An 11,670-nucleotide genomic window follows, 5' to 3' on the forward strand; every position below is an offset into this window, starting at 1 on the left:
TCTGAGAGGAATCCTGTGAGTAATAGGATGCCTAAGAAGAAAGGAGTTCTTGAAATTGATACTCTGAATGCCATATTGGCTCAGAATAAACTATTGACTCAGCAAGTCAATATGATTTCTCAGAGTTTGAATGGAATGCAAGCTGCATCCAACAGTACTCAAGAGGCATCTTCTGAAGAAGAAGCTTATGATCCTGAGAACACTGCAATAGCAGAGGTGAATTACATGGGTGAACCATATGGAAACACCTATAATCCCTCATGGAGAAATCACCCAAATCTCTCATGGAAGGATCAACAAAAGCCTCAACAGGGCTTTAATAATGGTGGAAGAAACAGGTTTAGCAATAGCGAACTTTTTCCATCATCCACTCAGCAACAGACACAGAACTCTGTACAAAATACTTCTAATTTAGCAAACTTAGTCTCTGATCTATCTAAGGCCACTGTGAGTTTCATGAATGAAACAAGGTCCTCCATTAGAAATTTGGAGGCACAAGTGGGCCAGCTGAGTAAAAGGATCACTGAAATCCCTCATAGTACTCTCCCAAGCAATACAGAAGAAAATCTAAAAGGAGAGTGCAAGGCCATTGACATAGTCAACACGGCCGAACCTAGAGAGGAAGGGAAGGACGTGAATCCCAAGGAGGAAGACCTCCTGGGACGTCCAATGATCAATAAGGAGCTTCCCTCTGAGGAACCAAAGGAATCTGAGACTCAACTAGAGACCATAGAGATTCTATTAAACCTCCTTATGCCATTCATGAGCTCTGATGAGTATTCCTCTTCTGAAAAGAATGAGGATGTTACTGAAGAGCAAGTTACCAAGTACCTTGGTGCAATCATGAAGCTGAAAGCCAAATTATTTGGTATTGAGACTTGGGAAGATGAACCTCCCTTGTTCACCAATGAACTAAGTGATCTGGATCAACTGACATTACCTCAGAAGAAACAGGATCCTGGAAAGTTCGTAATACCTTGTACCATAGGCAACATGATCTTTGAAAAGGCTCTGTGTGACCTTGGTTCAGGGATAAACCTCATGTCCCTCTCTGTAATAGAAAAACTGGGAATCTTTGGGGTGCAAGCTACTAAAATCTCAATAGAGATGGCAGACAATTCAAGAAAACAGGCTTATGGACAAGTAGAGGACGTGTTAGTAAAGGTTGAAGGCCTTTACATCCCTACTGATTTCAGAGTCCTAGATACTGGGAAGGATGAGGATGAATCCATCATCCTTGGAAGACCCTTCCTAGCCACAGCAAGAGCTGTGATTGATGTTGACAGAGGTGAACTAGTCCTTTAATTGAATGAGGACTCCCTTGTGTTTACAACTCAAGGTTATCCTTCTATAAACATGGAAAAGAGGCACAGTAAGCTTCTCTCAAAACAGAGTCAACCAGAGCCCCCACAGTCAAACTCTAAGTTTGGTGTTGGGAGGCCACAACCAAACTCTAAGTTTGGTGTTGAACTCCCATATCCAAACTCTAAGTTTGGTGTTGGGAAGTCTCAACAATGCTCTGAACATCTGTGAGGCTCCATGAGAGCCCACTGTCAAGCTATTGACATTAAAGAAGCGCTTGTTGGGAAGCAACCCAATTTTTATTTATCTAATTTTATTTTTCTTGTTCTTTCATGTTTTATTAGGTTCATGATCATGTGGAGTCACAAAATAAATATAAAAATTGAAAACAGAATCAAAAACAGTAGAAGAAAAATCACACCCTGGAGGAGGATCTCACTGGCGTTTAAACGCCAGTAAGAAGCATCTGGCTGGCGTTCAACGCCGGAACAGAGCATGGTTCTAGCGCTGAACGCCCAAAATGGGCAGCATCTGGGCGTTTGAATGCCAGAATTGCACCCTGGAGAAGAGTTGGCGCTGAACGCCCAGAACAAGCATGGTTCTGGCGTTCAACGCCAAAAATGAGCAACAAATGGGCGTTCAACGCCCAGAACAAGCACCAATCTGGCGCTGAACGCCCAGAGTTGTGTGCAAGGGCATTTTGCATGCCTAATTTGGTGTAAGGTTATAAATCCTTGAACACCTCAGGATCTGTGGACCCCACAGGATCACCTCAGGATCTGTGGACCCCACAGGATCCCCACCTACCTCCACTCACTTCTTCTCACTCTTCTTTCACATAATCCCATAAACACTCTTTCCCAAAACTCTTCACCAATCACCTCAATCTCTCTTCCCTATCACCACTTCACCACTCACATCCATCCACTCTTCCCCATAAACCTACCTCATAAACCCCACCTACCTTCAAAATTCAAAATCAATTTCCCACCCAAAACCCACCCTTATGGCCGAACCTTACCCCCCCTCCCTTCCCTATATATAACCCTCCATTCTTCCTCATTTTCACACAACACAACCCTCTCTTCCCCTTCTTGGCCGAAACACATCCCTCCTCTCCTCCATATTTTCTTCTTCTTCTTCATCTATTCTTTCTTCTCTTGCTCGAGGGCGAGCAAAATTCTAAGTTTGGTGTGGTAAAAGCATAAGCTTTTTGTTTTTCCATTACCATTGATGGCACCTAAGACCGGAGAATCCTCTAGAAAAGGAAAAGGGACGACAAAAGCTTCCACCTCCGAGTCATGGGAGATGGAAAGATTCATCTCCAAAGCTCATCAAGACCACTTCTATGATATTGTGGCCAAGAAGAAGGTGATCCCCGAGGTCCCTTTCAAGCTCAAGAGAAATGAGTATTCGGAGATCCGACATGAAATCCAAAGAAGAGGTTGGGAAGTTCTAACAAACCCCATCCAACAAGTCGGCATTCTAATGGTTCAAGAGTTCTATGCCAATGCATGGATCACTAGGAACCATGATCAAAGTAAGAACCCGAACCCAAAGAATTATCTCACCATGGTTCGGGGGAAATACTTAGATTTTAGTCCAGAAAATGTGAGGTTGGCGTTCAACTTGCCTATAATGCAAAGAGATGCACGCTCCTACACTAGAAGGGTCAACTTTAATCAAAGGTTGGACCAAGTCCTCATGGACATATGTGTGGAAGGATCTCAATGGAAGATTGACTCCAAAGGCAAGCCGGTTCAACTAAGAAGACTGGACCTCAAGCCTGTAGCTAGAGGATGGTTAGAGTTTATCCAACGCTCCATCATCCCCACTAGCAACCGATCTGAAGTTACTGTGGATCGGGCCATCATGATTCATAGCATCATGATTGGAGAGGAAGTAGAAGTTCATGAAGTCATCTCCCTTGAACTCTACAAAATAGCCGAAAAGCCCTCTACTTGGGCAAGGCTAGCTTTTCCTCATCTTATTTGCCATCTATGTTACTCAGTTGGAGCTTTCATAGAAGGAGACATTCCTATTGAGGAAGAGAAGCCCATCACTAAGAAAAGGATGGAGCAAGCAAGAGAGCCCATTCATGGATCTCAAGAGACGTATGAAGCTCATCACCATGAGATCCCGGAGATGCCTCAAATGCATTTTCCTCCACAAAACTATTGGGAGCAAGTCAATACCTCCCTAGGAGAATTAAGTTCCAACATGGGACAATTAAGGGTGGAACATCAAGAGCACTCCATCATCCTTCATGAAATAAGAGAAGATCAAAAAGCAATGAGGGAGGAGCAACAAAGACAAGGAAGAGACATAGAAGAGCTCAAGGACATCATTGGCTCCTCAAGAAGGAAACGCCACCATCACTAAGGTGGACTCATTCCTTGTTCTTACATTCTCTGTTTTTCGTTTTTCTATGTTAAGTGCTTATCCATGTTTGTGTCTTATTACATGATCATTAGTAGTTAGTAACTATGTCTTAAAGTTATGAATGTCCTATGAATCCATCACCTCTCTTAAATGAAAAATGTTTTAATTCAAAAGAACAAGAAGTACATGAGTTTCGAATTTATCCTTGAACTTAGTTTAATTATATTAATGTGGTGAGAATACTTTTTGTTTTCTGAATGAATGCTTGAACAGTGCATATGTCTTTTGAAGTTGTTGTTTAAGAATGTTAAATATGTTGGCTCTTGAAAGAATGATGACAAGGAGACATGTTATTTGATAATCTGAAAAATCATAAAAATGATTCTTGAAGTAAGAAAAAGCAGCAAAAAAAAAAAAAACAAGGCTTGCAGAAAAAAATGGTGAAAAAAAATAGAAAAAAAAAAGAGAAAAAGCAAGCAGAAAAAGCCAAAAGCTCTTAAAACCAAAAGGCAAGAGCAAAAAGCCAATAACCCTTAAAACCAAAAGGCAAGGGTAAATAAAAAGGATTCCAAGGCTTTGAGCATCAGTGGATAGGAGGGCCTAAAGGAATAAAATCATGGCCTAAGCGGCTAAACTAAGCTGTCCCTAACCATGTGCTTGTGGCGTGAAGGTGTCAAGTGAAAACTTGAGACTGAGCGGTTAAAGTCAAGGTCCAAAGCAAAAAAAGAGTGTGCTTAAGAACCCTAGACACCTCTAATTGGGGACTTTAGCAAAGCTGAGTCACAATCTGAAAAGGTTCACCCAGTTATGTGTCTGTGGCATTTATGTATCCGGTGGTAATTGATGAGCGGATAATTTATACGCTTTTTGGCATTGTTTTTAGTGTGTTTTTAGTAGAATCTTGTTACTTTTAGGGATGTTTTCATTATTTTTTATATTAAATTCACATTTCTGGACTTTACTATGAGTTTGTGTAATTTTTCTGTGATTTCAGGTATTTTCTGGCTGAAATTGAGGGACTTGAGCAAAAATCAGATTCAGAGGTAGAAGAAGGACTGCTGATGCTGTTGGATTCTGACCTCTCTGCACTCAAAGTGGATTTTCTAGAGCTACAGAACTCAACATGGCGCGCTTTCAATTGCGTTGGAAATTAGACATCCAGGGCTTTCCAGCAATGTATAATAGTCCAAACTTTGACCGAGTTTAGATGACATAAAAGGGCATTGAACGCCAGTTCTACGCTGCTGTCTGGAGTTAAACGCCAGAAACACGTCACAAACAAGAGTTGAACGCCAGAAATACGTTACAACCTGGCGTTCAACTCCAGAAAGAGCCTCTGCACGTGTAACATTCAAGCTCAGCCCAAGCACACACCAAGTGGGCCCCGGAAGTGGATTTATGCATCAATTACTTACTTCTGTAAACCCTAGTAACTAGTTTATTATAAATAGAACTTTTTACTATTGTATTAGACATCTTTTTGAAGATCCTAGATTGTATTTTTGATCCTGTGATCTCGTTTTGGGGGCTGGCCATTCGGCCATGCCTGGACCTTTCACTTATGTATTTTTAACGGTAGAGTTTCTACACTCCATAGATTAAGGTGTGGAGCTCTGCTGTTCCTCATGAATTAATGCAAAGTACTACTGTTTTCCTATTCAATTCAACTTATTCCGCTTCTAAGATATTCATTCACACTTCAACCTGAATGTGATGAACGTGACAATCATCATCATTCCCTATGAACGCGTGCCTGACAACCACTTCCGTTCTACCTTAGATTGAGTGAGTATCTCTTGGATCTCTTAATCAGAATCTTCGTGGTATAAGTTAGATTGATGGCGGCATTCATGAGAGTCATGAAAGTCTAAACCTTGTCTGTGGTATTCCAAGTAGGACTCTGGGATTGAATGACTGTGACGAACTTCAAACTCGCGAGTGCTGGGCGTAGTGACAGACGCAAAAGGAGGGTAAATCCTATTCCAGTATGATCGAGAAGCTCAGATGATTAGCCGTGCTGTGACAGAGCATTTGGACCATTTTCCAGAGAGGATACAAAGTAGCCATTGACAACGGTGATGTCCTTACATAAAGCCAGCCATGGAAAGGAGTAAGATTGATTGGATGAAGACAGCAGGAAAGCAGAAGTTCAGAGGAACGAAAGCATCTCTATGCACTTATCTGAAATTCTCACCAATGATTTACATAAGTATTTCTATCCTTATTTTATTATTTATTTTCGAAAACTCTATAACTATTTTATATCCGCCTGACTGAGATTTACAAGGTGACCATAGCTTGCTTCATACCAACAATCTCCGTCGGATCGACCCTTACTCACGTAAGGTTTATTACTTGGACAACCCAGTGCACTTGCTGGTTAGTTGTATCGAAGTTGTGAATGTAAAACAATTTATTAAGACGTGCATACAGAGTTTTTGATGCCGTTGCCTGAGATCACAATTTTGTGCACCAAGTTTTTGGCACCGTTGCCGGGGATTGTTCGAGTTTGGACAACTGACGGCTCATCTTGTTGCTCAGATTAGGTAATTTTATTTTTGTTTTATTTTCAAAAAAAAAAAATTTCAAAAATCTTTCAAAAATTTCTCCTTTGTTTTCGAAAAAAATTTTAAAATAAAAATATTTTCAAAAATATAATTTTCTTCAGAATTTTTAAGAATGAATTCTAGTGTTTCATGAAGCATGTTGAAGCCTGGCTAGCTGTAAAGCCATGTCCAATTCTTTCGGATAGGGTATGTCAGGCGTGTCATGTCTGAGTTACATACTAAAGCTTGGCTAGCTATTAAGCCATGCCTGACCCTTTGATTGGAGCTTTAGACTAAAGAGCATAAGATTCCTGGAATTCATATTAAAAATTTTGGAATCCTTATTTTTCTTTTTCAAAATGATTTTCGAAAAAATTAAAAGAAAATACAAAAAAATCATAAAATCATAAAAATAAAAAATATTTCATGTTTCTTGTTTGAGTCTTGAGTCAAGTTGAAAGTTTGGTGTCAATTGCATATTCATCTTGCATTTTTCGAAAAATTCATGCATTCATAGTGTTCTTCATGATCTTCAAGTTGTTCTTGGTAAGTCTTCTTGTTTGATCTTGATGTTTTCTTGTTTTGTGTCTTTTCTTGTTTTTCATGTGCATTTTTGCATTCATAGAGTCTAAACATGAAAGATTTCTAAGTTTGGTGTCTTGCATGTTTTCTTTGCATAAAAAATTTTTCAAAAAATAAGTTCTTGATGTTCATCATGATCTTCAAAGTGTTCTTGGTATTCATCTTGACATTCATAGCATTCTTGAATGTATTCATTGTTTTGATCTAAAATTTCCATGCATTGAGCATTTTTAGTGTTTTTCTCTCTTAAAAATTCAAAAAAAAAATATCTTTCCTTATTTTTCTCATAAATTTCGAAAATTAGATTTGACTTTTTCAAAAATTTTTAAAATCTAGTTGTTTTTATGAGTCAAATCAAATTTTAAATTTAAAAATCTTATCTTTTTCAAAATCTTTTTCAAAAATCAAATCTTTTTCATTTTTCTTAGTTATTTTCGAAAATTTTGAAAATATTTTTCAAAAATCTTTTTCTTATCTTTATCACATAATTTTCGAAAATAACATCATCAATTAATGTTTTGATTCAAAAATTTCAAGTTTGTTACTTGCTTGTTAAGAAAGATTCAAACTTTAAGTTCTAGAATCATATCTTGTGATTTCTTGTGAATCAAGTCATTAATTGTGATTTTAAAAATCAAATCTTTTTCAAAACTAATTTCAATCATATCTTTTCAAAAATATCTCTTTATCTTATCTTTTTCAAAAATTTGATTTTAAAATATCCTTTCTAACTTCTTATCTTATCTTTTCAAAATTAATTTTCAAATTTGTTTCAACTAACTAACCAACTTTTTGTTTGTTTCTTATCTTTTTCAAAACTACCTAACTAACTCTCTCTCTCTCTAATTTTCGAAAATATCTTCTCTCTTTTTCAAAATTTCTTTTTAATTAACTAATTATTTTTATTTTTGATTTTAATTTTCGAAAAATTACTAACCTGTTTCAAAAACTATTTTCGAAAATCACTAACTTTTTTCAAAAATTATTTTCGAAAATCCTCTCTCTCTCTCATCTCCTTCTATTTATTTATTCATCTACTAACACTTCATCTCACCCAAATTTGAACCCCCTCTTCCATCTGTGTTCGAATTTTTTCTTCTTCTTTTCTTCTACTCATACAAGGACCTCTATACTGTGGTAAAAAGGATCCCTATTATTATTATTTTTCTGTGCCCTCTTTTTCATGAACAGGAGCAAGGACAAGAATATTCTTGTTGAAGCAGATCCAGAACCTGAAAGGACTCTGAAGAGGAAACTAAGAGAAGCTAAATTACAACAATCCAGCAAGCACCTTTCAGAAATTTTCGAACAGGAAGAGGAGATGGCAGCCGAAAATAATAATAATGCAAGGAGGATGCTTGGTGACTTTACTGCACCTAATTCCAATTTACATGGAAGAAGCATCTCCATTCCTGCCATTGGAGCAAATAATTTTGAGCTGAAACCTCAATTAGTTTATCTGATGCAGCAGAACTGCAAGTTTCATGGACTTCCATCTGAAGATCCTTTTCAGTTCTTAACTGAATTCTTGCAGATATGTGATACTGTTAAGACTAATGGAGTAGATCCTGAAGTCTACAGGCTCATGCTTTTCCCTTTTGCTGTAAGAGACAGAGCTAGAGTATGGTTGGACTCTCAACCTAAGGATAGCCTGAACTCTTGGGATAAGCTGATCAAGGCTTTCTTAGCCAAGTTCTTTCCTCCTCAAAAGCTGAGTAAGCTTAGAGTGGATGTTCAGACCTTCAGACAGAAAGAAGGTGAATCCCTCTATGAAGCTTGGGAGAGATACAAAGGACTGATCAAAAAGTGTCCTTCTGACATGCTTTCAGAATGGACCATCCTAGATATATTCTATGATGGTCTGTCTGAATTAGCTAAGATGTCATTGGATACTTCTGCAGGTGGATCCATTCACCTAAAGAAAATGCCTGCAGAAGCTCAAGAACTCATTGACATGGTTGCTAATAACCAGTTCATGTACACTTCTGAGAGGAATCCTGTGAATAATGGGACGCCTATGAAGAAGGGAGTTCTTGAGATTGATACTCTGAATGCTATACTAGCTTAGAATAAAATATTGACTCAGCAAGTCAATGTGATTTCTCAGAGTCTGAATGGAATACAAGCTGCATCTAACAGTACTCAAGAGGCATCTTCTGAAGAAGAAGCTTATGATCCTGAAAACCCTGCAATAGCAGAGGTGAATTACATGGGTGAACCATATGGAAATACCTATAATCCATCATGGAGAAATCATCCAAATCTCTCATGGAAGGATCAACAAAAGCCTCAACAAGGCTTTAATAATGGTGGAAGATACAGGTTTAGCAATAGCAAGCCTTTTCCATCATCTACTCAGCAACAGACAGAGAACTCTGAACAAAATACCTCTAATTTAGCAAATTTAGTCTCTGATCTATCTAAGGCCACTGTAAGTTTCATGAATGAAACAAGGTCCTTCATTAGAAATTTGGAGGCACAAGTGGGCCAGCTGAGTAAAAGGATCACTGAAATCCCTCCTAGTACTCTCCCAAGCAATACAGAAGAAAACCCAAAAGGAGAGTGCAAGGCCATTGAATTAATCACCATGGCCGAACCTGTAAGGTAGGGAGAGGACGTGAATCCCAAGGAGGAAGACCTCCTGGGACGTCCAGTGATCAATAAGGAGCTTCCCTCTGAGGAACCAAAGGAATCTGAGGCTCAACTAGAGACCATAGAGATTCCATTAAACCTCCTTATGCCATTCATAAGCGCAGATGAGTATTCCTCTTCTAAAGAGAATGAGGATGTTACTGAAGAGCAAGTTACCAAGTGCCTTGGTGCAATCATGAAGCTGAATGCCAAATTATTTGGTATTGAGACTTGGGAAGATAAACCTCCCTTGTTCACAAATGAACTAAGTAATCTGGATCAACTGACATTGCCTCAGAAGAAACAGGATCCTGGAAAGTTCATAATACCTTGTACCATAGGCAACATGATCTTTGATAAGGCTCTGTGTGACCTTGGTTCAGGGATAAACCTCATGCCCCTCTCTGTAATAGAGAAACTGGGAATCTTTGGGGTGCAAGCTACTAAAATCTCATTAGAGATGGCAGACAGTTCAAGAAAACAGGCTTATGGACAAGTAGAGGATGTGTTAGTAAAGGTTGAAGGCCTTTACATCCCTGCTGATTTCATAGTCCTAGATACTGAGAGGGATGAGGATGAATCCATCATCCTTGGAATACCCTTCCTAGCCACAGCAAGAGCTGTAATTGATGTTGACAGAGGTGAATTAGTCCTTCAATTGAATGAGGACTCCATTGTGTTTACAACTCAAGGTTACCCTTCTGTAAACATGGAGAGGAAGCACAAAAAGCTTCTCTCAAAACAGAGTCAACCAGAGCCCCCACAGTCAAACTCTAAGTTTGGTGTTGGGAGGCCACAACCAAACTCTAAGTTTGGTGTTGAACTCCCATATCCGAACTCTAAGTTTGGTGTTGGGAAGTCTCAACAATACTCTGAACATCTGTGAGGCTCCATGAGAGCCCACTGTCAAGCTATTGACATTAAAGAGGCGTTTGTTGGGAGGCAACCCAATTTTTATTTATCTAATTTTTATTTTCATTGTTTTTCATATTTTATTAGGTTCATGATCATGTGGAGTCACAAAATAAATATAAAAGTTGAAAATGGAATCAAAAACAGCAGAAGAAAAATCACACCCTGGAGGAAGACCTTACTGGCGTTTAGTAAGAAGCATCTAGCTGACGTTCAACGCCAGAACAGAGCATGGTTCTGGCGCTGAACGCCCAAAATGGGCAGCATCTGGGCGTTTGAACGCCAGAATTGCACCCTGGAGAAGAGCTGGCGCTGAACGCCCAGAACAAGCATGGTTCTGGCGTTCAACGCCAGAAATGGGCAACAAATGGGCGTTCAACGCTCAGAACAAGCACCAATCTGGCGCTGAACACCCAGAGTTGTGTGCAAGGGCATTTTGCATTCCCAATTTGGTGCAAGGTTGTAAATCCTTGAACACCTCAGGATCTGTGGACCCCACAGGATCACCTCAGGATCTGTGGACCCCACAAGATCTCCACCTACCTCCACTCACTTCTTCTCACCCCTCTTTCACACAATCCCATAAACACTCTTCCCCAAAACTCTTCACCAATCACCTCAATCTCTCTTCTCTATCACTACTTCACCACTCACATCCATCCACTCTTCCCCATAAACCTACCTCATAAATTCCACCTACCTTCAAAATTCAAAATCAATTTCCCACCCAAACCCACCCTATATGGCCGAACCTTACCCCCCCTCCCTTCCCTATATATAGCCCTTCATTCTTCCTCATTTTCACACAACACAACCCTCTCTTCTCTTCTTGGCCGAATACACATCCCTCCTCTCCTCCATATTTTCTTCTTCTTCTTCATCTATTCTTTCTTCTCTTGCTCGAGGACGAGCAATATTCTAAGTTTGGTGTGGTAAAAGCATAAGCTTTTCATTTTTCCATTACCATTGATGGCACCTAAGATCAGAGAATCCTCTAGAAAAGGGAAAGGGAAGACAAAAGCTTCCACCTCCGAGTCATGGGAGATGGAAAGATTCACCTCCAAAGCTCATCAAGACCACTTCTATGATGTTGTGGCCAAGAAGAAGGTGATCCTGGAGGTCCCTTTTAAACTCAAGAGAAATGAGTATCCGGAGATCCGACATGAAATCCAAAGAAGAGGTTGGAAAGTTCTAACAAAACCCATCCAACAAGTCGGCATCCTAATGGTTCAAGAGTTCTATGCCAATGCATGGATCACTAGGAACCATGATCAAAGTAAGAACCCAAATCCAAAGAATTATCTCACCATGGTTC

At 39.3% G+C, this 11,670-nt stretch overlaps 1 non-coding gene across 1 annotated transcript; it reads right to left on the bottom strand.

Annotated features, from left to right (window-relative positions):
* Positions 1-8,529: 8,529 nt before the first annotated feature.
* On the bottom strand, positions 8,530-8,637 carry LOC112726003 (small nucleolar RNA R71). Its single transcript, XR_003165077.1, has one exon. It is a non-coding gene; the product is annotated as a small nucleolar RNA R71 (small nucleolar RNA).
* Between the last annotated feature and the right edge of the window lie 3,033 nt (positions 8,638-11,670).

Source organism: Arachis hypogaea, chromosome 11 (assembly GCF_003086295.3).
Source record: "Arachis hypogaea cultivar Tifrunner chromosome 11, arahy.Tifrunner.gnm2.J5K5, whole genome shotgun sequence".
In the NCBI taxonomy this organism is placed as follows: Eukaryota; Viridiplantae; Streptophyta; class Magnoliopsida; order Fabales; family Fabaceae; genus Arachis; species Arachis hypogaea.